Source organism: Procambarus clarkii, chromosome 63 (assembly GCF_040958095.1).
Source record: "Procambarus clarkii isolate CNS0578487 chromosome 63, FALCON_Pclarkii_2.0, whole genome shotgun sequence".
Classification (NCBI taxonomy): Eukaryota; Metazoa; Arthropoda; class Malacostraca; order Decapoda; family Cambaridae; genus Procambarus; species Procambarus clarkii.
Window position 1 is genome coordinate 26,937,101 of NC_091212.1, and position 26,541 is coordinate 26,963,641.

At 46.8% G+C, this 26,541-nt stretch overlaps 1 long non-coding RNA gene across 1 annotated transcript in view; it reads left to right on the top strand.

Moving 5' to 3' along the window:
- LOC138354487 (uncharacterized) overlaps positions 1-26,541 on the top strand; it is a 177,956-nt gene that overhangs the window by 89,182 nt on the left and 62,233 nt on the right. The window contains exon 2 of the long non-coding RNA XR_011223582.1: positions 2,938-3,099. This is a non-coding gene — a long non-coding RNA (uncharacterized lncRNA). The remainder of the gene's footprint in view (positions 1-2,937; positions 3,100-26,541) is intronic.

The following is a 26,541-nucleotide window of genomic DNA, read 5'->3' on the forward strand; positions in this document are numbered from 1 at the left end:
GCTATGTTATTGTAGAGGGCTGTCATTGTTGTAGAGGGCTGTCATTGTTGTAGAGGGCTGTCATTGTTGTAGAGGGCTGTCATTGTTGTAGAGGGCTATGTTATTGTAGAGGGCTGTCATTGTTGTAGAGGGCTATGTTATTGTAGAGGGCTGTCATTGTTGTAGAGGGCTGTCATTGTTGTAGAGGGCTGTCATTGTTGTAGAGGGCTGTGTTATTGTAGAGGGCTGTCATTGTTGTAGAGGGCTGTCATTGTTGTAGAGGGCTATGTTATTGTAGAGGGCTGTCATTGTTGTAGAGGGCTGTCATTGTTGTAGAGGGCTGTCATTGTTGTAGAGGGCTGTCATTGTTGTAGAGGGCTATGTTATTGTAGAGGGCTGTGTTATTGTAGAGGGCTGTCATTATTGTAGAGGGCTGTCATTGTTGTAGAGGGCTATGTTATTGTAGAGGGCTGTCATTGTTGTAGAGGGCTGTCATTGTTGTAGTGAGGGGCCGGTTACCCAGGCCTCTAAAGCATGTCTAACGCAATCTTTGCATTAGCAATGACCTAACCAACCCACACCTTCAATACAGACGGCCTAACCAACCCACACCTTCAACAATACAGACGGCCTAACCAACCCACACCTTCAACAATACAGACGGCCTAACTAACCCACACCTTCAGCAATACAGACGACCTAACCAACCCACACCTTCAGCAATACAGACGGCCTAACCAACCCACACCTTCAGCAATACAAGCGGCCTAACCAACCCACACCTTCAGCAATACAGACGGCCTAACCAACCCACACCTTCAGCAAATACAGACGGCCTAACCAAGACACACCTTCAGCAAATACAGACGGCCTAACCAACCCACACCTTCAGCAAATACAGACGGCCTAACCAACCCACACCTTCAGCAATACAGACAACCTAACCAACCCACACCTTCAGCAAATACAGACGGCCTAACCAACCAACACCTTCAGCAAATACAGAGGGCCTAACCAACCCACACCTTCAGCAAATACAGACGGCCTAACCAACCCACACCTTCAGCAAATACAGACGGCCTAACCATCCCACACCTTCAGCAATACAGGCGACCTTACCAACCCACACCTTAAGCTACACAGGAGGCCTAATCAAATCCTTCAGCAATACAGATGGCCTAACCAACCCACACCTTCAGCAATACAGACGGCCTAACCAACCCACACCTTCAGCAATACAGACGGCCTAACCAACCCACACCTTCAGCAATACAGACGGCCTAACCAACCCACACCTTCAGCAAATACAGACGGTCTAAGCAACCCACACCTTCAGCAAATACAGACGGCCTAACCAACCCACACCTTCAGCAAATACAGACGACCTAACCAACCCACACCTTCAGCAAATACAGACGGCCTAACCAACCAACACCTTCAGCAATACAGACGGCCTAACCAACCCACACCTTCAGCAATACAGACGGCCTAACCAACCCACACCTTCAGCAAATACAGACGGTCTAAGCAACCCACACCTTCAGCAAATACAGACGGCCTAACCAACCCACACCTTCAGCAAATACAGACGACCTAACCAACCCACACCTTCAGCAAATGCAGACGGCCTAACCAGCCCACACCTTCAGGAATACAGACGGCCTAATCAACCCACACCTTCAGCAATACAGACGGCCTAACCTACCCACACCTTCAGCAATACAAGCGGCCTTACCAACCCACACCTGCAGCAACACAGGCGGCCTTACCAACTCACACCTTCAGCAACACAGGCGGCCTAACCAACCCACATACCCTTGAGCTACACAGGCGGCCTAACCAACCCACACCTTCAGCAACACAGGCGGCCTAACCAACCCACATACCCTTGAGATACACAGGCGGCCTAACCAACCCACACCTTCAGCAACACAGGCGGCCTAACCAACCCACAACTTGAGCTACACAGGCGGCCTAACCAACCCACACACCCTTCAGCTATACGAACCGACCTCAAATCGTTGGAGGAAGCAAACCCGACGCCCTCGTATGATTTAATAGTTCCTTCAGCTACAACCAACAACCCAACAACCTAACAACCAACAACCTAACAACCTAACAACCAACAACCTAACAACCAACAACCTAACAACCAACAACCTAACAACCACGACATTCAGTTTGGCCTGAGGCAATATTGTCAGACACGTTCCCCCGCCCTTGTTACTCCGACCCGTCAGCGCCAGCTCCAGAAGTGTCAGCTAAAACGGAATATTTTCGAAATTGAATTCGTTGATCGTCGATTGCCGCCATTTGCATAATATTGCATCAGGATGGGGCGATTAATGGCGGCCTTGATTTAATTACCTTTCATTGGAGTTTTCATATGTGTTTTGTTTTTTGGTTAATAAAGCTGATGGATTTGTGTTGTGTGTGTTATAATTGATGCAGGTGTGTGAATGTGTTGGTGCATCACCCTCGTGGACTTTTGTGCTCATAATGCTTTATGGTAAATGTTTATGTTCTTGTTTATATATATATATATATATATATATATATATATATATATATATATATATATATATATATATATATATAGGGAGGTGTTGGTAGACACAGACACTCCCCCCCCATCTCTCTCTCTCTCTCTCTCTCTCTCTCTCTCTCTCTCTCTCTCTCTCTCTCTCTCTCTCTCTCTCTCTCTCTCTCTCTCTCTCTCTCTCTCTCTCTTATTCTCTCGTGCTCTATCTTGCTCACTCTTCTCCTCCTTCTTCCTTCTTTTTCCTTCTCCTCCTCCTCTTTCTTCTCTTCCTTCACTACCTCTTCCTCCACTTTCTCGTATACCTCCTCTGCCCACTGTTCCTCCTAATCTTTCCCTCCCTTTCTCCCTCCCCACCTCTTCCCTGCTCCCCATACATGTCCGATGACTAACCAGACTGTTGTGTGTGTGTGTTGCAGGTTCTGGTGGAGTACGACGACGTGGAGTGGCAGCGGCGGGAGTGGGTGCAGGTGTACAGAGGTCAGGTGTTTCAGATCTTCCTGCTGGAGCGGACCCTGGCCTGGGCCTCCCGCAAGCACCCCACCAAGATACGAGCCGCTACCGTCCTCTGGCCTGCTCTCGTAAGTTTACTGCTAAAGTGCTAAACCTCTCGTCTAACCTAACCTAACCTAACCTCTCCTTTCGTGTAACCTAACCTAAACCTCACGTCTAACCTAACCTAAACCTCTCGTCTAACCTAACCTAACCTCTCCTCTCGTCTAACCTAACCTAACCTCTCCTCTCGTCTAACCTAACCTAAACCTCTCGTCTAACCTAACCTCTCCTCTCGTCTAACCTAACCTAAACCTCTCGTCTAACCTAACCTAAACCTCTCGTCTAACCTAACCTAACCTAACCCTCTCGTCTAACCTAACCTAAACCTCTCGTCTAACCTAACCTCTCCTCTCGTCTAACCTAACCTCTCCTCTCGTCTAACCTAACCTCTCCTCTCGTCTAACCTAACCTAAACCTCTCGTCTAACCTAACCTAACCCTCTCGTCTAACCTAACCTCTCCTCTCGTCTAACCTAACCTAAACCTCTCGTCTAACCTAACCTCTCCTCTCGTCTAACCTAACCTAAACCTCTCGTCTAACCTAACCTAACCCTCTCGTCTAACCTAACCTCTCCTCTCGTCTAACCTAACCTAAACCTCTCGTCTAACCTAACCTAACCCTCTCGTCTAACCTAACCTAAACCTCACGTCTAACCTAACCTCTCCTCTCGTCTAACCTAACCTAAACCTCTCGTCTAACCAAACCTAAACCTCTCGTCTAACCTAACCTAAACCTCTCGTCTAACCTAACCTAAACCTCTCGTCTAACCTAACCTCTCCTCTCGTCTAACCTAACCTAAACCTCTCGTCTAACCTAACCTCTCCTCTCGTCTAACCTAACCTAAACCTCTCGTCTAACCTAACCTCTCCTCTCGTCTAACCTAACCTAACCTAACCTAACCTAAACCTCTCGTCTAACCTAACCTAAACCTCTCGTCTAACCTAACCTAAACCTCTCGTCTAACCTAACCTAAACCTCTCGTCTAACCTAACCTAAACCTCTCGTCTAACCTAACCTAAACCTCTCGTCTAACCTAACCTAACCCTCTCGTCTAACCTAACCTAAACCTCTCGTCTAACCTAACCTAAACCTCTCGTCTAACCTAACCTCTCCTCTCGTCTAACCTAACCTAAACCTCTCGTCTAACCTAACCTAACCCTCTCGTCTAACCTAACCTCTCCTCTCGTCTAACCTAACCTAAACCTCTCGTCTAACCTAACCTCTCCTCTCGTCTAACCTAACCTAAACCTCTCGTCTAACCTAACCTAAACCTCTCGTCTAACCTAACCTAAACCTCTCGTCTAACCTAACCTAAACCTCTCGTCTAACCTAACCTAAACCTCTCGTCTAACCTAACCTAAACCTCACGTCTAACCTTCGAATGCAACAGTTATAATAATATTTCTAACTAACACTTTGTATCTAGTATATATATCCCTTCTATCTAGTATATATAAAATATATGTCTGTTCAAGGTTGAAGCCAGACGCTTGAGGCTAGCCTCACCCAAATTTGCACCATTATTGGTGCAGGGTATGTGCTCAACATGGGCAAGGTTGGGGGTTGGCACCACTGAAATGAGTATTACATGGCATAGTTCCGTAATGAACCCCCATGACTGCTGCATTCTGACTCAACTTTCATGTGTTTCTTACTGTAACGTGAAACATTATGCTGATCACTCCAACAAAATTAACAGTCTATTAATCATACTTGTCTTGTAGATGCCTGAATAACACTTAATGAATCCCCCCTCACCCCCCCCCACCCCCACCCCCCGAGACTTTCTGGTGTGTACTCACCTAGTTGTACTCACCTAGTTGTGTCTGCAGGATCGAGCATTGACTCTTGGATCCCGCCTTTCGAGCATCGGTTGTTTACAGCAATGACTCCTGTCCTATTTCCCTATCATACCTGGTTTTAAAATTATGAATAGTATTTGCTTCCACAACCTGTTCCTGAAGTGCATTCCATTTCCCCACTACTCTCACGCTAAAAGAAAACTTCCTAACATCTCTGTGACTCATCTGAGTTTCAAGCTTCCATCCATGTCCTCTCGTTCTGTTACTATTCCGTGTGAACATTTCGTCTATGTCCACTCTGTCAATTCCTCTGAGTATCTTATACGTTCCTATCATGTCCCCCCTCTCCCTTCTTCTTTCTAGTGTCGTAAGGCACAGTTCCCTCAGGCGCTCTTCATACCCCATCCCTCGTAGCTCTGGGACGAGTCTCGTTGCAAACCTCTGAACCTTTTCCAGTTTCATTATATGCTTCTTCAGATGGGGACTCCATGATGAGGCGGCATACTCTAAGACTGGCCTTACGTAGGCAGTGTAAAGCGCCCTAAATGCCTCCTTACTTAGGTTTCTGAATGATGTTCTAACTTTTGCCAGTGTAGAGTACGCTGCTGTCGTTATCCTATTAATATGTGCCTCAGGAGATAGATTAGGTGTTACGTCCACCCCCAGGTCTCTTTCACGCGTCGTTACAGGTAGGCTGTTCCCCTTCATTGTGTACTGTCCCTTTGGTCTCCTATCTCCTAGTCCCATTTCCATAACTTTACATTTGCTCGTGTTGAATTCTAGTAGCCATTTCTCTGACCATCTCTGCAATCTGTTCAGGTCCTCTTGGAGGATCCTGCAATCCTCATCTGTCACAACTCTTCTCATCAACTTTGCATCATCCGCAAACATCGACATGTAGGACTCTACGCCTGTAAACATGTCGTTAACATATACAAGAAATAGAATTGGTCCCAGCACCGATCCTTGTGGTACTCCACTTGTTACTGTTCGCCAGTCCGACTTCTCGCCCCTTACCGTAACTCTTTGGCTCCTTCCTGTTAGGTAGTTCCTTATCCATTCTAGGACCTTTCCCCCCACCCCCGCCTGCCTCTCGAGCTTGAACAGCAGTCTCATGTGCGGTACTGTATCAAAGGCTTTTTGGCAGTCCAGAAATATGCAGTCTGCCCAACCATCTCTGTCCTGTCTTATCCTCGTTATTTTATCATAGAATTCTGTGTGTGTGTGTGTGTGTGTGTGTGTGTGTGTGTGTGTGTGTGTGTGTGTGTGTGTGTGTGTGTGAGAGAAATACAGTCACAGTGGCCGGAAGATGCACGCTTGTACACACACACACACACACACACACACACACACACACACACACACATATATATATATACACAAAAAACACAGGCAGATCTGATATATATACATATATATATATATATATATATATATATATATATATATATATATATATATATATATATATATATATATATATATATATATATATATAATGTCGTACCTAGTAGCCAGAACGCACTTCTCAGCCTACTATGCAAGGCCCAATTTGCCTAATAAGCCAGGTTTTCATGAATTGTTTTTCGACTACCTAACCTAACCTAACTTTTTCGGCTACCTAACCTAACGTAACCTATAAAGATAGGTTAGGTTAGGTTAGGTAGGGTTGGTTAGGTTCGGTCATATATCTACGTTAATTTTAACTCCAATAAAAAAAAATTGACCTCATACATAATGAAATGGGTAGCTTTATCATTTCATTAGAAAAAAATTAGAGAAAATATATTAATTCAGGAAAACTTGGCTTATTAGGCAAATCGGGCCTTGCATAGTAGGCTGAGAAGTGCATTCTGGCTACTAGGTACGACATATATATATATATATATATATATATATATATATATATATATATATATATATATATATATATATATATATATATATATATATATATGCGAACAAGCCTGAATGGTCCCCAGGACAATATGCAACTGAAAACTCACACCCCAGAAGTGACTCGAACCCATACTCCCAGGAGCAACGCAACTGGTATGTACAAGACGCCTTAATCCACTTGACCATCACGACCGGACATAATGAGGTGATAGCCGAGGCTATTTAATGTTATATATATATATATATATATATATATATATATATATATATATATATATATAATCACAACTACCCTGTTTTAGTTTGAACAAATGTTCCTCATGTAATCTGCCTTCACGGCTGAGGGAGGATCTTAAACACAAAAGCAGGACATTATGGAACAAAACACACGACTCACGAGGTGACTATTCCTGTCTCAGCTGTTGTGACTTAACATGTGAAGAGCCCTCGTGTGCTTCAAGTGTTTGGGTTGTGTTGTGGAGGTACTTGAACCTGGAGTGTCTCCTTGTTACAGGTGGCACAGTCCTCTGTATCGTCCTCTCTCACTACCACACACCACCCATGGTGCTCTCTCTCTCTCTCTCTCTCTCTCTCTCTCTCTCTCTCTCTCTCTCTCTCTCTCTCTCTCTCTCTCTCTCCCTCTCTCCCTCTCTCTCCCTCCCCCCTCGCACCAGGAGTGGACGCCTCCCTTAATCTTCCATCTTAGCTAGTAAAACCTGTCTCTGGAACCTGTTCCTTGACTCATCAACATATCTCAGGCCTGGCAGTGACCCGGGGTCGAACCCTGCCTCAACCCACCACAACCTGCCTCACCCAACACTCCCCCAAGGTCCACCCTCACTCCTCACACATTTAGACCCGACTCTAAATTACCAAATTACTACCCCCTTTTTTCCAGTAGTGTTTATGGGAGGTAAAGTGCAGTAAGAAGCACACTATTGACTTGACTTCCAGCACTGAGAAGATATGGAAGCTATACTGTGGGATCGAACCCTCGTCCTTCATATTTCAACTATTCTCTGTTAATTATTCCGTTGAGGAAGAGTGTGGCTTGGTGAATGATAAGAGTAAATGGTCAGTGCCAGCAGGCCGTTATCTGGACGTTGGGGATGGGGTTACCTAGCCAGGGTGGACATTGTCCTGGGATGGAACCCAACACATTATAGAGTAGCCACTACCAACTGGGACCCATACTTACATCTCGTGCAAAGGAACCCAAATTGTGTGAAGGGTATCGAACCCTGCAAGAACCCAGAGAGCCTCAGGCCATTGCCAGAATACCATAACATAAACAAAGTTGCTAGTAAGTGAAGGCTTTTGTTAATGGGTCAGTAACCAGTAGGCGATAGGGACGGAGGAGGAAGAGGGAGCGAGATATAGAGAGAGTGAGAGAGAGAGCGAGAGCGCAAAGTTTGTATGACAATATAGCACCATGGAAAGGATATGAGGGCAGGCTAGGAGGACGAAGGGAAGGGACGGTGCCCAACCACTTGAACTCGCAGAATGCGAGGTCTGAACGATATGAAAGGAGGACGACTCTCACACAACACAACACAACAGAAGGAGCTGAAAGATGATCACAGCTTCTAGCTTGGCATCAGAGGCCCGCAGCATCAGTCAGTCCTATTGTTGCCACGTGTGTGAGTGACACATACACATGGCATTATATTGTTGGCATGTGTGCGCGACACACACACATGGCAGTCTATTGTTGCCATGTGTGTGAGCGGACCACTATTGTAGGTACGTGTGATTCAGACACCTGCCATTCAGACCATCACATACCTTCCACTCAGGTCAGCCAGAAAACTAGATTTTCAGTGATATTTACTCAAAAAAACTGCGTTATATATATTAATTGCAATGTGTATGTTGCTATGTATTCACCTAGTTGTGCTTGCGGGGGTTGAGCTCTGCTCTTTCGGCCCGCCTCTCAACTGTCAATCAACTGTTTCTACTACTACTCCCCCCCCCCACACACACATACACACACACCAGGAAGTGTAACACCACTTTATTATATATACTAAACTAATAATGTAAACACTACTTCATATCCTGAGTAACACTTCCTATCGGTTGCACTTGGTAACACTGTTATTGAACACTGTTATGAGCTGACATATGATGGTTACACCGGAACCAAAGATACACTGCCAACAAGGAAATGCTACACAGGATTAAATACGCTGCCACCTTCTGCCTTGACCATTGAGACTATATCAAGCAACGAGGCAAGAAACATTGCTTGACTTGGAGAGTACTTTCTATGACTGTCATTAATTATGGGACAGTTGTCAGCCACTATATCCAAAAGGCTAAGAGGATTCAACAATTGACACAGACGGGAAATTTAACACGAGTTTATTGAGAACAAAATTATGTCAATCACCACTTATAAATCCTACTCTAACACTGGCAAAAAGTTAAGAAATTTAGACATGGAACAAAACCTCAGAGATCACACACATTACCTTAAGACCTCTGTCTCTCCATCCGGTGGATTCACTCTGTCCCTCCCGGGCTGTGAGATGTTCTTCACAGACCCACTCTCGACCCCGGTGTCCCACACTCTGTCTCAACTAAGTCTCTACAGGACCTCTATATACAACCCCAAAAGGGGGGGGGGAGGGGGAGATTTGCTGTTGCTACCTACACCAAAAATGCAAGGGGGTCGGGTCACACGTGCACAAACACTTAAGAATTTTCCAATTAAGCTTATTTGACATTCACTATACACTCTTCAAGAGGGGAGTTATTAATTACGTGTGTGACTGACCTCTTACCTGGCTAAAAGGGGGGGGGGGAGATCCATGGATGTTTACACATAGGAATCTGGGGTCTAATTCCATTGTAATGTTTGACAAGTGCATTATAAAATATTACATACTTGAAACTAGCTGACTAAGACTAACCCAGGAATTTTTTAATCAACATACAAGATAATCCGGAGGTCATCTGGGCTGACCTCTTGGAGAAGTCTTCCCTGGGTGTGATCTCTAAAGGGGGGGGGGTCATGCATGTTACAGAAGCAGCCTGTGACAGCTGACTAACTCCCAGGTACTTATTTACTGCTAGGTAACAGGGGGCATAGGGTGAAAGAAACTCTGCCCATCGTTTCTCGCCGGCGCCCGGGATCGAACCCGGGACCACAGGATCACGGACCCAGCGTGCTGTCCGCTCGGCCACCGGCTCCCGTGGTGTCGGTGGCACCATGTGTGTGTTGCTGTGTGTGTTGCTGTGCGTGTTGCTGTGCGTGTTGCTGTGCGTGTTGCTGTGTGTGTTGATGTGTATGCTGCTGTGTGTGTTGCTGTGTGTGTTGCTGTGTGTGCTGCTGTGTGTGTTGCTGTGTGTGTTGCTGTGTGTGTTGCTGTGTGTGTTGCTGTGTGTGTTGCTGTGTGTGTTGCTGTGAGTGTTGCTGTGTGTGTTGCTGTGTGTGTTGCTGTGAGTGTTACTGTGAGTGTTGCTGTGAGTGTTGTGGTGTGTTGCTGTGAGTGTTGTTGCGTGTGTTGCTGTGTGTGTTGCTGTGAATGTTGCTGTGAGTGTGGCTGTGAGTGTTGCTGTGTGTGCTGCTGTGTGTGTTGCTGTGTGTGTTGCTGTGAGTGTTTCTGTGTGTGTTTCTGTGTGTGTTGCTGTGTATGTTGCTGTGAGTGTTTCTGTGTGTGTTGCTGTGTGTGTTGCTGTGAGTGTTGCTGTGAGTGTTGCTGTGTGTGTTGCTGTGTGTTTCTGTGTGTGTTGCTGTGTGTTGCTGTGTGTGTTGCTGTGAGTGTTGCTGTGAGTGTTGCTGTGTGTGTTTCTATGTGTGTTGCTGTGTGTGTTACTGTGAGTGTTGCTGTGTGTGTTGCTGTGAGTGTTGCTGTGTGTGTTGCTGTGAGTGTTGTTGTGTGTGTTGTTGTGTGTGTTGCTGTGTGTGTTGCTGTGTGTGTTGCTGTGAGTGTTGCTGTGTGTGTTGCTGTGTGTGTTGCTGTGTGTGTTGCTGTGAGTGTGGCTGTGTGTGTTGCTGTGTGTGCTGCTGTGTGTGTTGCTGTGTGTATTGCTGTGAGTGTTGCTGTGTGTGTTGCTGTGTGTGTTGCTGTGTGTGTTTCTGTGAGTGTTGCTGTGTGTGTTGCTGTGTGTTGCTGTGAGTGTGGCTGTGTGGCTGTGTGTGTTGCTGTGTGTGCTGCTGTGTGTGTTGCTGTGTGTATTGCTGTGAGTGTTGCTGTGTGTGTTGCTGTGAGTGTGGCTGTGAGTGTTGCTGTGAGTGTTGCTGTGTGTGTTGCTGTGTGTGTTGCTGTGTGTTTTGCTGTGTGTGTTGCTGTGAGTGTTGCTGTGTGTGTTGCTGTGAGTGTTGCTGTGTGTGTTGCTGTGTGTGTTGCTGTGAGTGTTGCTGTGTGTGTTGCTGTGAGTGTTGCTGTGTGTGTTGCTGTGTGTGTTGCTGTGAGTGTTGCTGTGTGTGTTGCTGTGTGTGTTGCTGTGTGTGTTGCTGTGAGTGTTGCTGTGTGTGTTGATGTGTGTGTTGCTGTGTGTGTTGCTGTGTGTGTTGCTGTGTGTGTTGCTGTGAGTGTTGCTGTGTGTGTTGCTGTGTGTTGATGTGAGTGTTGCTGTGTGTGTTGATGTGAGTGTTGCTGTGTGTGTTGCTGTGTGTGTTGCTGTGTGTGTTGCTGTGTGTGTTGCTGTGAGTGTTGCTGTGTGTGTTGTTGTGTGTGTTGATGTGTGTGTTGCTGTGTGTTGCTGTGTGTGTTGATGTGAGTGTTGCTGTGTGTGTTGCTGTGTGTGTTGATGTGTGTTGCTGTGTGTGTGTTGCTGTGTGTGTTGCTGTGTGTGTTGCTGTGTGTGTTGATGTGTGTTGCTGTGTGTGTTGCTGTGTGTGTTGCTGTGTGTGTTGCTGTGTGTGTTGCTGTGTGTGTTGCTGTATGTGTTGCGGTGTGTGTTGCTGTGAGTGTTGCTGTGTGTGTTGCTGTGTGTGTTGCTGTGAGTGCTGCTGTGTGTGTTGCTGTGTGTGTTGCTGTGAGTGTTGCTGTGTGTGTTGCTGTGTGTGTTGCTGTGTGTGTTGCTGTGAGTGTTGCTGTGTGTGTTGATGTGTGTGTTGCTGTGAGTGTTGCTGTGTGTGTTGATGTGTGTGTTGCTGTGAGTGTGGCTGTGTGTGTTGCTGTGTGTGTTGCTGTGAGTGTTGCTGTGTGTGTTGCTGTGTGTTGATGTGAGTGTTGCTGTGTGTGTTGCTGTGTGTTGCTGTGTGTGTTGATGTGTGTGTTGATGTGAGTGTTGCTGTGTGTGTTGATGTGAGTGTTGCTGTGTGTGTTGCTGTGTGTTGCTGTGTGTGTTGCTGTGTGTGTTGCTGTGAGTGTTGCTGTGTGTGTTGATGTGAGTGTTGCTGTGTGTGTTGCTGTGTGTGTTGCTGTGTGTGTTGCTGTGTTTGTTGCTGTGAGTGTTGCTGTTTGTGTTGCTGTGTGTGTTGCTGTGTGTGTTGCTGTGTGTTGCTGTGTGTGTTGATGTGAGTGTTGCTGTGAGTGTTGCTGTGAGTGTTTCTGTGTGTGTTGCTGTGAGTGTTGCTGTGAGTGTTGCTGTGAGTGTTGCGAGCGTTAACTAGTTAAGTGTGTGAGAATTCACTGGAGTAATTCACCAGGGGAAATATGGTGTTATGAAGCCCGGGGAAATAATTGTAATTGGGGCGGTGCATTAGTGAGTGGGGAATTTAATCACTGGAAATAGGATTAGTATTAATGTGGACAATCAGCGGTAGAGATGAGCTGGTTTAAAGGGATTGTTACACGCGTGTGAGGGGGGGGGGGAGGGGGTCTGGGATATTATGGGGTGTTGTGGACTTGCACGCACGAACCCTGGACGCACGCACGCATGCACTCACGCACGCATGCACTCACGCACGCAGGTACCCACGTACGCAAACGCACGTACCCACCCACCCATACCCATTCACGCAGGCTCCCAAGTACACTCACACAGGCTCGCAAGCACACGCACACCCACACAGGCTCGCAAGCACGAATTCACGAACATTTTCTCTAAGAGGTTAATACGTTAACATTGGTCTTATGTACAATGGTACTACGCTGGCCTGTGTTAAGGTAAAATAATTAATAATTAGCATCCAGGTGCCCGTAAGGGAATGTTCTACGTACCCCCTAAGAGTTTCAAAACTCATTAGAGAGACTCCTACCTACTTCTGGGGGTTCCGGAACCCATTATGAAGACTCCTAAGTAACTTTGGGGGTTCCAGAATCCTTTAGAAAGACTCCTACCCACTCCTGGGGGTTCCAGAACCCTCTAGAAAGGCTCCTACCCACTCCTGGGGGTTCCAGAACCCTTTAGAAAGACTCCTACCCACCCTTGGGGGTTCCAGAACCCTTTAGAAAGACTCCTACCCACCCTTGGGGGTTCCAGAACCCTTTAGAAAGACTCCTACCCACCCTTGGGGGTTCCGGAATCTAAAACACTTATTGGCAACTAACGCTGAAGAAATTGTGTTTTTAGGAGCCTCGATGACTCATTTATTTTACCACTACCCATCTGTAACACTAGGTGTTTGTAATACTAAATTACTGTAACCTGTCCGAGTAACACGTCCTACTGGTTGCACTTTGTAACACTGTAACACTTTGTAACTCTAGTTAAACTATATACTTGATCACTAACTCTGATAACCCCTATCAAGTCCCCTTTAAATCTTGTATGTCGTTATCATGTTTCCCTATGCCTGCTCTTATCCAGTGGGTGAGTGTATTTACTATTTGTATCTGCATAATCGAGCTGTTAGCTCTTGGACCTCGCCTTTCTAACCAATTTATTTTTCCTCAATTATGTCTTCTACATATATTTCTCTTACACATACACACACACAAACACACACACTACCAGGAAGTAGCCCGTAACAGCTGTTTCACTTCCAGGTACCTATTTACTACTAGGTGAACAGGCCCATCAGGGTGAAAGAAACTATGCCCCTTTTTTCTGCCTGTGTGTGTGTTGTGTGTGTGTGTGTGTGCTCACCAATTTGTGCTTGCGGAGGTTGAGCTTCAGCTCTTTTGTCCCGCCTCTCAACTGCCAATCAACCGGTGTACAGATTCCTGAGCCTACTGGGCTCTGTTATGTTTACATTTGAAGCTTGTATGGAGTCAGCCACATCACTGCCTAATGCATTCCATCTGTCTACTTCTCTGACACTGAAAACATTCTTCCTAACGTCTCTGTGGCTCATTTGGGCACTCTGTTGTGTGTGTGTGTGGGGGAGGGGGGGATGGGAGGGCTGTAGGAGGAGAGAAGGGTTGAAATTGTTGGTGTTAGAGAGACACGTTCCTAGGACACTGCCGCCTGCCCTCCACCGCTGGCCATCGATCTCTACACCCTTCCCTCCCCCTCCCCCCCCCCTTCCATCTCTCCCTCCCCCCCCCCCTTCCATCTCTCACTCCCCCCCCCCTTCCATCTCTCACTCCCCCCCCCCTTCCATCTCTCACCCCCCTCCCCCCATGGCCTGTGGTTGCAAGATAGCGCTGAGTCTGGCAATAATAACTATTTAATTCTCATTAGGTGAGTGAGTGTCATATATGAGTGTTCTTGCCTAGTAATTTACAGGCCGAGCTCCAGCTGTTGGGCGCCACTTTCCTAATTTCGGTAGTCTAATGCAATGGATCCCGGTATCTAGTCATATCTGCATATAGAGGTTTGGAAAGAGTAGAAGCTCTTTTAGCTCTCCTCTTAAGTAGGGTTCATTGCTCACTGACCTCACACGGGAGAAGTGTCGCCTTCGCCTCCCTGTGGCTCGTTCCAGTGCCTGGTCCCCTCGGAACTACCGTATAGTTCCCCCCTGTGGCTGTTGAAGGCTCGGTGGCCCTCAGGTTGGCCATTACTGACTGTTCAGTAATTGATTCAGTAACTGATTTGTTCAGTTCCCTGTTTCTGTGGTTGACGGGAGCTCCTCTCCTGAGGATTAATCACCGGTCACTTAATTGGTGATTGACAGAGCTGCATGGTTGTGGCACACCTGCCTTGGGTGCCTGGGGTGGTGGTGCGAGGTTAGGGTGCCTTGGGTGCCTCGGGTGGTGGTTTTAAGGTCGTACCAGAGACGAGAGGTCGGCGACCTGGCCTCCACCAGGCGACCCCCACACACACCCGCCCTCAGCCTCCCTCTCCACAGGTCACTGACTGACGCTCTCGCTCGCTGCGCACGTGCGTGCGTTGTGAGGGGGTTAAATGACTAAAGGAAGGGATTTGTGGGTTGCTTCTGAGGGATGGATGGAGGTGAGGTTGAGATTAGATTAAGGATGGGGGCCCCGTGTATGGGTTATTGGGCCGCACGTGTCTTGGGGTGATTGAGGGAGTTGGTGCCTTGTGTAGGTTGGTGGCCTCACGCAGGCCATCAGAGGTTAGTCAACCTTTGCTCGGTGTGGACCTTGCTGGCTATGGTGGTGCGAGAAGCTCTTGGTCGTGGTGTATGGTTGTGTATGGTGTTGTCTTGGGTGAGTGGTCGTGGTGTATGGTTGTGTATGTTGTTGTCTAGGGTGAGTGGTCGTGGTGTATGGTTGTGTATGTTGTTGTCTAGGGTGAGTGGTCGTGGTGTATGGTTGTTGTTGTCTAGGGTGAGTGGTCGCGGTGTATGGTTGTGTATATTGTTGTCTTGGGTGAGTGGTCGTGGTGTATGGTTGTGTATGTTGTTGTCTAGGGTGAGTGGTCGTGGTGTATGGTTGTGTATATTGTTGTCTAGGGTGAGTGGTCGTGGTGTATGGTTGTGTATATTGTTGTCTAGGGTGAGTGGTCGTGGTGTATGGTTGTGTATAGTGTTGTCTAGGGTGAGTGTGGTCGTGGTGTATGGTTGTTGTTGTCTAGGGTGAGTGTGGTCGTGGTGTATGGTTGTTGTTGTCTAGGGTGAGTGTGGTCGTGGTGTATGGTTGTTGTTGTCTAGGGTGAGTGTGGTCGTGGTGTATGGTTGTGTATATTGTTGTCTAGGGTGAGTGTGGTCGTGGTGTATGGTTGTTGTTGTCTAGGGTGAGTGTGGTCGTGGTGTATGGTTGTTGTTGTCTTGGGTGAGTGGTCGTGGTGTATGGTTGTGTATAGTGTTGTCTAGGGTGAGTGGTCGTGGTGTATGGTTGTGTATATTGTTGTCTAGGGTGAGTGTGGTCGTGGTACTTACCTAGTTGTATTTGTGGGGGTTGAGCCACGGCTCTTGGACCCCCAACATTCTGCAAAATACTTGAGAAGCAAGAGTTAGGGCAGGACGTGTATAACATACCCAGTCATTGTATAGGGGCGTCGCAAGCCGTCCTTCCAATCACCTAACATTCCATTTACCTACGGAATCTACCAATCCGTTAAAAACGCGACGTATTAACACACATTAAAGCCTCGTAATGTTGACGTTTACTATTCACCGGCTTTAATAGGTTAGGTGGGTTGCTTGGGCTTGTACGTTGCCGAATAGGCAGAACAGTTGCATTTTTGACGGAGTGGTCGATGGAGAGAACGGACCAGCACCCTCAGTGTGGGAGACACTCAAGCAACATTGCCCAACCAGTTGCAACACCAGAGTCCCGTGTCCACCTCAACAGGTGTAGAGGGGCACAGGTGAGCCTCTCACATAAACAACCTGCGGCCAGATTCACGAAAGCACTTACGCAAGCACTTTGGAACGTGTACATCTTTCCTCAATCTTTGACGGCTTTGGTTACATTTATTAAACAGTTTACAAGCATGAAAACTTCCCATTCAACTGTTGTTATTGTTATAAACAGCCTCCTGGTGCTTCGGAGCTCATTAACTGTTTAATAATTGTAAACAGAGCCGCCAAAGATTGAGAAAAGATGTACAGGTTCGTAAGTGTTTGCGTAACTGCTTCGTGAATCTAGACCCTCGTCTCACTGCCTCTCCTGCGCTCTTCTGCCAAGATTTGTTTTTTTTCTGTTCTACCACAGACGTGGCCAGACATTTAGAATGCTAACCAGAATATATACATTTTCTTCTGTCCTCCATGGACAGGGTGGGAGATCTGTTAAATATATAGTTCAGTGTTTTATTGAGCAATCAAGGACAGAAGGTGATTGTAGTGCTTACGAAATGCTAAGGCAACCTACACACAGAAATACATAAATTCACAGATTTTCGTCTGTCCCACCTAAACAGTGTTCGATGTGTCTTTACATAGTGTCATTAATGTACGTTTACAAAGGTGAAATGCAATTCTGATCAGCTTCCGCATATCCTGTTTACACATACATACACACATACATACACATACATTTATGTCTCTCCTACTTTGACAGGGTGAGGTAGCTACTATATAAACTAATATATTATTAAGCACATAACTACTGAAGGTGATTAAGAGTGTTTTTACAAGCTCAGGTTATAGTTACATCACAAACATTGTATAACCGATGGATTACATTGTCAATCTTGGATACAAGTCTAATATATCATCAAGTGTTCCAGTACTCATGTAGTAACTACAGAGTTCAGCATACCTTAGCCCAGGAGGGCGAAAGTCAGTCAGTATGGGACATTCTACAATATAATGTTCAAGAGAGTGCATGTTTTCTCTTTCACAAAGTTGACACATTGTGTACTCGACATTTGGGTTTTGAGAAAGCTGCCAGATACGTCTAGATCCCAGGCGTATTCTGGCCACTATAACATCAAACTGCAGAGTTCTTGTTCTATGAGTTCCATATATAAATGTCTTCTCATATATATAAATGTCTTCTCATGATACCTATCATAATATTTAATGCTACAACTTTCAGGTCTTTGTGATTTGTTAAGTCACTGAGATTTTCCTTAGATATTTGTTCAAGTATTCTTTTTGTCACTGCTAATGAAACACCCATATCAATTTCTACCACTGGTTTTTTTTACAGGCATATCAACAGTGTCATGCCTTGAGATGCCAACATGTGATGGTATCCATAAGAATTTCATTTCAAATCTGTTTTCTTTAGCAGCTAAAACATTCATTCGAATATCACTATGTTCTGGGTGTTATTACTATGTGCGTTCAATGCCAGGAGTGCACTCTGCGAGTACTGGTGGACCAACAGCTCCTACCTAGACTCCCCTGCCCTGCACCACACACTACCTCCTCGCTCTCCACGAACACCCATACACTCACAACTCCCAATTACACTTACAATTATACATGAAAGAGTGCAAAACACTTGCACTGTTACACACATCCGGTACATCGTCCACCTTCTTCCACAGAGCCGTCGGTATGGCACTGATACACACCGTTACCCATACCCTGAGTACCCTCAGTGATGCTGCACAGTGTTAGCTGCTTTAATAATGTTGCCAGTACAACCAAGATTTGAAGGTAAAATCCTCAGAAGAAATCGCTGAGCCAGGGATGTAAAATGAGGACAAAGATAAGAATGTGACAGCTACTGTACTTAAGCTCTAAACAAATCTTAAATAACCATCACTCACCAGTTGAGAGGCGGGATCAAAGAGCCAGAGTTCAACCCCCACCAGCACAACTAGGTGAGTACCACCGTCCAGGATTGTACTAGCCCCTGAAGGTGTACAAACGCCAGGTTCTGAATATTTCAGGAGGCTGCTGGGTATTGCTGGCAGCCTCTCATCCCCCGCTACTCTCACCTCCCGCCCCTCCAACACTGCCTTCCCGCCTGTAACACCTCCAATTGTATTGCAACACCCTAAAGTGCACCACTATAATGGAACACCACTATAATGGAACACTAAACAATCCTGAGTAACACTTCCCCATTGGTTGCACTTGGTAACACTTATGGGCTGACATATGATGGTTACACCGGGACTACAAAGTACACTGCCAACAAGGAGATGCTAACACAGGATGAAATACGCTGCCACCATCTGCCTTTGACCATTGAGACTATATCAAGCAACGAGGCAAGAAACATTGCTTGACTAGGAGAGTACTTTCTATGACTGTCATTAATTATGTAAACGGTTGTCAGCCACTATATCCAAAAGGCTAAGAGGATTCAACAATTGACAAAGACGGGAAATTTAACGAGTTTAAAGAGACCAAAATTATGTCAATCACCACTTATAAATGCTACTCTAACACTGGCAAAAAGTTAAGAAATTTGGACATGGAACAAAACCTCAGAGATCACACACATTACCTTAAGACCTCTGTCTCTCCCGGGCTGAGATGTTCTTCACAGACCCGCTCTCGATCCCGGTGTCCCGCACTCTGAATTTTCTAAGTCCCTCCAGGACCTCTATATACAACCCCCACAGGGGGAGGGGGAGATCTGCTGTTGCTACCCACCAAGAGTGTACAAACACTCAAGAAATATTTCAAAAAGCTTGTTTGACATTCACCCTACACTCTTCAAGAGAGGAGTTATTAATTACATGTGACTGACCTCTGACCTGGCCAAAAGGGGGAGATCCAGGGATGTTTACACATAAGAATCTGGAGTCTAATTTCCTTGCCTGAAATATTACATACTTGAAACTATGCTGACTAAGACTAACCCAGGAATTTTTAATCAATATACAAGATAAACCGGAGGTCATCTGGGCTGACCTCTTGGAGAAGGCTTCCCTGGGTGTGAACTCTAAGGGGGGGGGGAGGTCCTGGGTGTTACACGCCTTCCTTCACTCTTTACTTATTGATGTTGGAAAATGGCAGAAGGGTGTAGCAGGGTGGGTTGGTGGGGTGAGTGGGTGTAGCAAGGTGGGTTGGTGGGGTGAGTGGGTGTAGCAGGGTGGGGTGATAGGTGTAGCAGGGTGCGTTGGTGGGTGTAGCAGGGTGGTTTGGTGGGGTGAGTGGGTGTAGCAGGGTGGGTTGATGGGTGTAGAAGGGTGGGATGGTGGGTGTAGCAGGGTGGTTTGGTGGGATGAGTGGGTGTAGCAGGGTGGGTTGGTGGGTGAGTGGGAGTAGCAGGGTGGGTTGGTGGGGTGAGTGGGTGTAGCAGGGTGGGTTGATGGGTGTAGCAGGGTGGGTTGGTGGGTGTAGCAGGGTGGTTTGGTGGGGTGAGTGGGTGTAGCAGGGTGGGTTGGTGGGTGTAGCAGGGTGGTTTGGTGGGGTGAGTGGGTGTAGCAGGGTGGGTTGATGGGTGTAGCAGGGTGGGTTGGTGGGTGTAGCAGGGTGGTTTGGTGGGGTGAGTGGGTGTAGCAGGGTGGGTGAGTGGGAGTAGCAGGGTGGGTTGGTGGGGTGAGTGGGTGTAGCAGGGTGGGTTGGTGGGTGTAGCAGGGTGGGTTGGTGGGGTGAGTGGGTGTAGCAGGGTGGGTTGGTGGGTGTAGCAGGGTGGTTTGGTGGGGTGAGTGGGTGTAGCAGGGTGGGTTGATGGGTGTAGCAGGGTGGGTTGGTGGGTGTAGCAGAGTGGTTTGGTGGGGTGAGTGGGTGTAGCAGGGTGGGTTGGTGGGGTGAGTGGGTGTAGCAGGGTGGGTTGGTGGGTGAGTGGGAGTAGCAGGGTGGGTTGGTGGGTTGAGTGGGTGTAGCAGGGTGGGTTGGTGGGTGTAGCAGGGTGGGTTCGTGGGGTGAGTGGGTGTAGCAGGGTGGGTTGGTGGGGTGAGTGGGTGTAGCAGGGTGGGTTGGTGGGTGTAGCAGGGTGGGTTAGTGGGGTGAGTGGGTGTAGCAGGGTGGGTTGGTGGGTGAGTGGGAGTAGCAGGGTGGGTTGGTGGGGTGAGTGGGTGTAGCAGGGTGGGTTGGTGGGGTGAGTGGGTGTAGCAGGGTGGGTTGGTGGATGAGTGGGAGTAGCAGGGTGGGTTGGTGGGTGAGGGGGAGTATCAGGGTGGGTTGGTGGGTGAGTGGGTGTAGCAGGGTGGGTTGGTGGGGTGAGTGGGTGTAGCAGGGTGGGTTGGTGGGTGTAGCAGGGTGGGTTGGTGGGGTGAGTGGGTGTAGCAGGGTGGGTTGGTGGGGTGTAAGCAGGGGTGGGTTGGTGGGGTGAGTGGGTGTAGCAGGGTGGGTTGGTGGGTGAGTGGGAGTAGCAGGGTGGGTTGGTGGGTGAGTGGGTGTAGCAGGGTGGGTTGGTGGGGTGAGTGGGTGTAGCAGGGTGGGTTGGTGGGGTGAGTGGGTGTAGCAGAGTGGGTTGGTGGGGTGAGTGGGTGTAGCAGGGTGGGTTGCTGCCAGTGTGAGGTGCTGTTACCACTAGTGTGAGGTGCTGTTACCACTAGTGTGAGGTGCTGTTACCACAAGTGTGAGGTGCTGTTACCACTAGTGTGAGGTGCTGTTACCACTAGTGTGAGATGCTGTTACCACTAGTGTGAGGTGCTGTTACCACAAGTGTGAGGTGCTGTTACCACAAGTGTGAGGTGCTGTTACCAGTAGTGTGAGGTGCTGTTTCCACAAGTGTGAGGTGCTGTTACCAGTAGTGTGAGGTGCTGTTACCACTAGTGTGAGGTGCTGTTACCACAAGTGTGAGGTGCTGTTACCACAAGTGTGAGGTGCTGTTACCACAAGTGTGAGGTGCTGTTACCACAAGTGTGAGGTGCTGTTACCACAAGTGTGAGGTGCTGTTACCACTAGTGTGAGGTGCTGTTACCACAAGTGTGAGGTGCTGTTACCACAAGTGTGAGGTGCTGTTACCACAAGTGTGAGGTGCTGTTACCACAAGTGTGAGGTGCTGTTACCACAAGTGTGAGGTGCTGTTACCACTAGTGTGAGGTGCTGTTACCACAAGTGTGAGGTGCTGTTACCACTAGTGTGAGGTGCTGTTACCACAAGTGTGAGGTGCTGTTACCACAAGTGTGAGGTGCTGTTACCACAAGTGTGAGGTGCTGTTACCACAAGTGTGAGGTGCTGTTACCACAAGTGTGAGGTGCTGTTACCACAAGTGTGAGGTGCTGTTACCACTAGTGTGAGGTGCTGTTACCACAAGTGTGAGGTGCTGTTACCACTAGTGTGAGGTGCTGTTACCACTAGTGTGAGGTGCTGTTACCACTAGTGTGAGGTGCTGTTACCACTAGTGTGAGGTGCTGTTACCACTAGTGTGAGGTGCTGTTACCACAAGTGTGAGGTGCTGTTACCACTAGTGTGAGGTGCTGTTACCACAAGTGTGAGGTGCTGTTACCAGTAGTGTGAGGTGCTGTTTCCACAAGTGTGAGGTGTTGTTACCAGTAGTGTGAGGTGCTGTTACCAGTAGTGTGAGGTGCTGTTACCACTAGTGTGAGGTGCTGTTACCACAAGTGTGAGGTGCTGTTACCACAAGTGTGAGGTGCTGTTACCACAAGTGTGAGGTGCTGTTACCACAAGTGTGAGGTGCTGTTACCACTAGTGTGAGGTGCTGTTACCACTAGTGTGAGGTGCTGTTACCACAAGTGTGAGGTGCTGTTACCAGTAGTGTGAGGTGCTGTTACCACAAGTGTGAGGTGCTGTTACCACAAGTGTGAGGTGCTGTTACCAGTAGTGTGAGGTGCTGTTACCAGTAGTGTGAGGTGCTGTTACCACTAGTGTGAGGTGCTGTTACCACAAGTGTGAGGTGCTGTTACCACAAGTGTGAGGTGCTGTTACCACAAGTGTGAGGTGCTGTTACCACAAGTGTGAGGTGCTGTTACCACTAGTGTGAGGTGCTGTTACCACTAGTGTGAGGTGCTGTTACCATAAGTGAGAGGTGCTGTTGCCACTAGTGTGAGGTGCTGTTACCACAAGTGTGAGGTGCTGTTACCATAAGTGTGAGGTGCTGATACCGTAAGTGTGAGGGGCTGTTACCGTAAGTGTGAGGTGCTGTTACCACAAGTGTGAGGTGCTGTTACCAGTAGTGTGAGGTGCTGTTACCAGTAGTGTGAGGTGCTGTTACCAGTAGTGTGAGGTGCTGTTACCACAAGTGTGAGGTGCTGTTACCAGTAGTGTGAGGTGCTGTTACCACAAGTGTGAGGTTACCAGTAGTGTGAGGTGCTGTTACCACTAGTGTGAGGTGCTGTTACCAGTAGTGTGAGGTGCTGTTACCACAAGTGTGAGGTGCTGTTACCACTAGTGTGAGGTGCTGTTACCAGTAGTGTGAGGTGCTGTTACCACAAGTGTGAGGTGCTGTTACCAGTAGTGTGAGGTGCTGTTACCAGTAGTGTGAGGTGCTGTTACCAGTAGTGTGAGGTGCTGTTACCAATAGTGTGAGGTGCTGTTACCAGTAGTGTGAGGTGCTGTTACCACAAGTGTGAAGTGCTGTTACCACAAGTGTGAGGTGCTGTTACCAGTAGTGTGAGGTGCTGTTACCACTAGTGTGAGGTGCTGTTACCACAAGTGTGAGGTGCTGTTACCAGTAGTGTGAGGTGCTGTTACCACTAGTGTGAGGTGCTGTTACCACAAGTGTGAGGTGCTGTTACCAGTAGTGTGAGGTGCTGTTACCAGTAGTGTGAGGTGCTGTTACCACTAGTGTGAGGTGCTGTTACCACTAGTGTGAGGTGCTGTTACCACAAGTGTGAGGTGCTGTTACCAGTAGTGTGAGGTGCTGTTACCACAAGTGTGAGGTGCTGTTACCAGTAGTGTGAGGTGCTGTTACCAGTAGTGTGAGGTGCTGTTACCACTAGTGTGAGGTGCTGTTACACTAGTGTGAGGTGCTGTTACCACTAGTGTGCGGTGCTGTTACCATTAGTGTGAGGTGCTGTTAATTCCCGTTAACAACACTCACCAATTAACGTAACCACAAACGTACTAACCCAAACATCCTACCTAACCTGTCGACGCCGATGCATAGAAAATGTCAATATTACGCTGCTTTAAGTGTTAATAATTCGTCGCGTTTTGTACGGAATGATGAGACGTGAGCGTGTTAACACAAATTACATTATTTAGTTTGAATTTTATCAGTCATCGCCACTAATTTGTTCGCTGATTACTCATTTTCTATTCCCAAAGAAATTAGTAATTTGAATTATGCTAATTTTGTCATGGTTGTGCATTTTTATATGTCAGATTGGTACAGTACACAGGTGGTGGCGCAGTGGTAGCGTACTCAACCCACGCCTCGACAACGATTTGGTTGGGTTCGAGTCCTGTCCAGGGAGAATTGACCGGATGCCCGTCCTTAGCTGCTCGCTTCGGTTTATCCAGCAGTAATTGGCTATCAGGTTGTTAACCCGCCATTGGTGGGTCGTTGGAGGGGGAACTAGCGAGTAAGGCTTAGCATCAACGTTAAGAAGGGAAGACTCTCAGCCTGCTAACACCAATCACAAGTCCTCTGTTTCTTTACATATATATATATATATATATATATATATATATATATATATATATATATATATATATATATTAGTATATTTTGGTAGCAGTCTTTCCTGTAGACATATATTATTAAATATGACCGAAAAAGTAAGATTAATAATTCTAACACGAATTTTCTCAATCTTTCGTACATTACGCTTCACTGTTGGAGGTAAATCAAAAATCACTTCTCCAAAATTCATTTTTATTTCTAGTCTGACGCGACACGGGCGCGTTTCGTAAAACTTATTACATTTTCAAAGACTTCACAAATACACAACTGATTAGAACTTGCGTTTCCCTGATTTTATATCTACATTTGAGTGAGGTGGGAAGGGTGATGTGGCATTACATTTGAGTGAGGTGGGAAGGGTGATGTGGCATTAACACAAGACAGAACACTAGGGGATATTAATAGGGTATTAAAAGTATCAACACAAGACAGAACAGAAACAATGGGTATTGAATAGAAGTGTTTGTAGAAAGCCTATTGGTCCATATTTCTTGATGCTTCTATATTGGAGCGGAGTCTTGAGGTGGGTAGAATATAGTTGTGCAATAATTGGCTGTTGATTGCTGGTGTTGACTTCTTGATGTGTAGTGCCTCGCAAACGTCAAGCCGCCTGCTATCGCTGTATCTATCGATGATTTCTGTGTTGTTTACTAGGATTTCTCTGGCGATGGTTTGGTTATGGGAAGAGATTATATGTTCCTTAATGGAGCCCTGTTGTTTATGCATCGTTAAACGCCTAGAAAGAGATGTTGTTGTCTTGCCTATATACTGGGTTTTTTGGAGCTTACAGTCCCCAAGTGGGCATTTGAAGGCATAGACGACGTTAGTCTCTTTTAAAGCGTTCTGTTTTGTGTCTGGAGAGTTTCTCATGAGTAGGCTGGCCGTTTTTCTGGTTTTATAGTAAATCGTCAGTTGTATCCTCTGATTTTTGTCTGTAGGGATAACGTTTCTATTAACAATATCTTTCAGGACCCTTTCCTCTGTTTTATGAGCTGTGGAAAAGAAGTTCCTGTAAAATAGTCTAATAGGGGGTATAGGTGTTGTGTTAGTTGTCTCTTCGGAGGTTGCATGGCTTTTCACTTTCCTTCTTATGATGTCTTCGATGAAACCATTGGAGAAGCCGTTATTGACTAGGACCTGCCTTACCCTACAGAGTTCTTCGTCGACTTGCTTCCATTCTGAGCTGTGGCTGAGAGCACGGTCGACATATGCGTTAACAACACTCCTCTTGTACCTGTCAGGGCAGTCGCTGTTGGCATTTAGGCACATTCCTATGTTTGTTTCCTTTGTGTAGACTGCAGTGTGGAAACCTCCGCCCTTTTCCATGACTGTTACATCTAGAAAAGGCAGCTTCCCATCCTTTTCCATCTCGTAAGTGAAACGCAGCACTGCATTTGAGCAGAGTTCCGTGCTGCGTTTCACTTACGAGACGGAAAAGGATGGGAAGCTGCCTTTTCTAGATGTAACAGTCATGGAAAAGGGCGGAGGTTTCCACACTGCAGTCTACACAAAGGAAACAAACATAGGAATGTGCCTAAATGCCAACAGCGACTGCCCTGACAGGTACAAGAGGAGTGTTGTTAACGCATACGTCGACCGTGCTCTCAGCCACAGCTCAGAATGGAAGCAAGTCGACGAAGAACTCTGTAGGGTAAGGCAGGTCCTAGTCAATAACGGCTTCTCCAATGGTTTCATCGAAGACATCATAAGAAGGAAAGTGAAAAGCCATGCAACCTCCGAAGAGACAACTAACACAACACCTATACCCCCTATTAGACTATTTTACAGGAACTTCTTTTCCACAGCTCATAAAACAGAGGAAAGGGTCCTGAAAGATATTGTTAATAGAAACGTTATCCCTACAGACAAAAATCAGAGGATACAACTGACGATTTACTATAAAACCAGAAAAACGGCCAGCCTACTCATGAGAAACTCTCCAGACACAAAACAGAACGCTTTAAAAGAGACTAACGTCGTCTATGCCTTCAAATGCCCACTTGGGGACTTTAAGCTCCAAAAAACCCAGTATATAGGCAAGACAACAACATCTCTTTCTAGGCGTTTAACGATGCATAAACAACAGGGCTCCATTAAGGAACATATAATCTCTTCCCATAACCAAACCATCGCCAGAGAAATCCTAGTAAACAACACAGAAATCATCGATAGATACAGCGATAGCAGGCGGCTTGACGTTTGCGAGGCACTACACATCAAGAAGTCAACACCAGCAATCAACAGCCAATTATTGCACAACTATATTCTACCCACCTCAAGACTCCGCTCCAATATAGAAGCATCAAGAAATATGGACCAATAGGCTTTCTACAAACACTTCTATTCAATACCCATTGTTTCTGTTCTGTCTTGTGTTGATACTTTTAATACCCTATTAATATCCCCTAGTGTTCTGTCTTGTGTTAATGCCACATCACCCTTCCCACCTCACTCAAATGTAATGCCACATCACCCTTCCCACCTCACTCAAATGTAGATATAAAATCAGGGAAACGCAAGTTCTAATCAGTTGTGTATTTGTGAAGTCTTTGAAAATGTAATAAGTTTTACGAAACGCGCCCGTGTCGCGTCAGACTAGAAATAAAAATGAATTTTGGAGAAGTGATTTTTGATT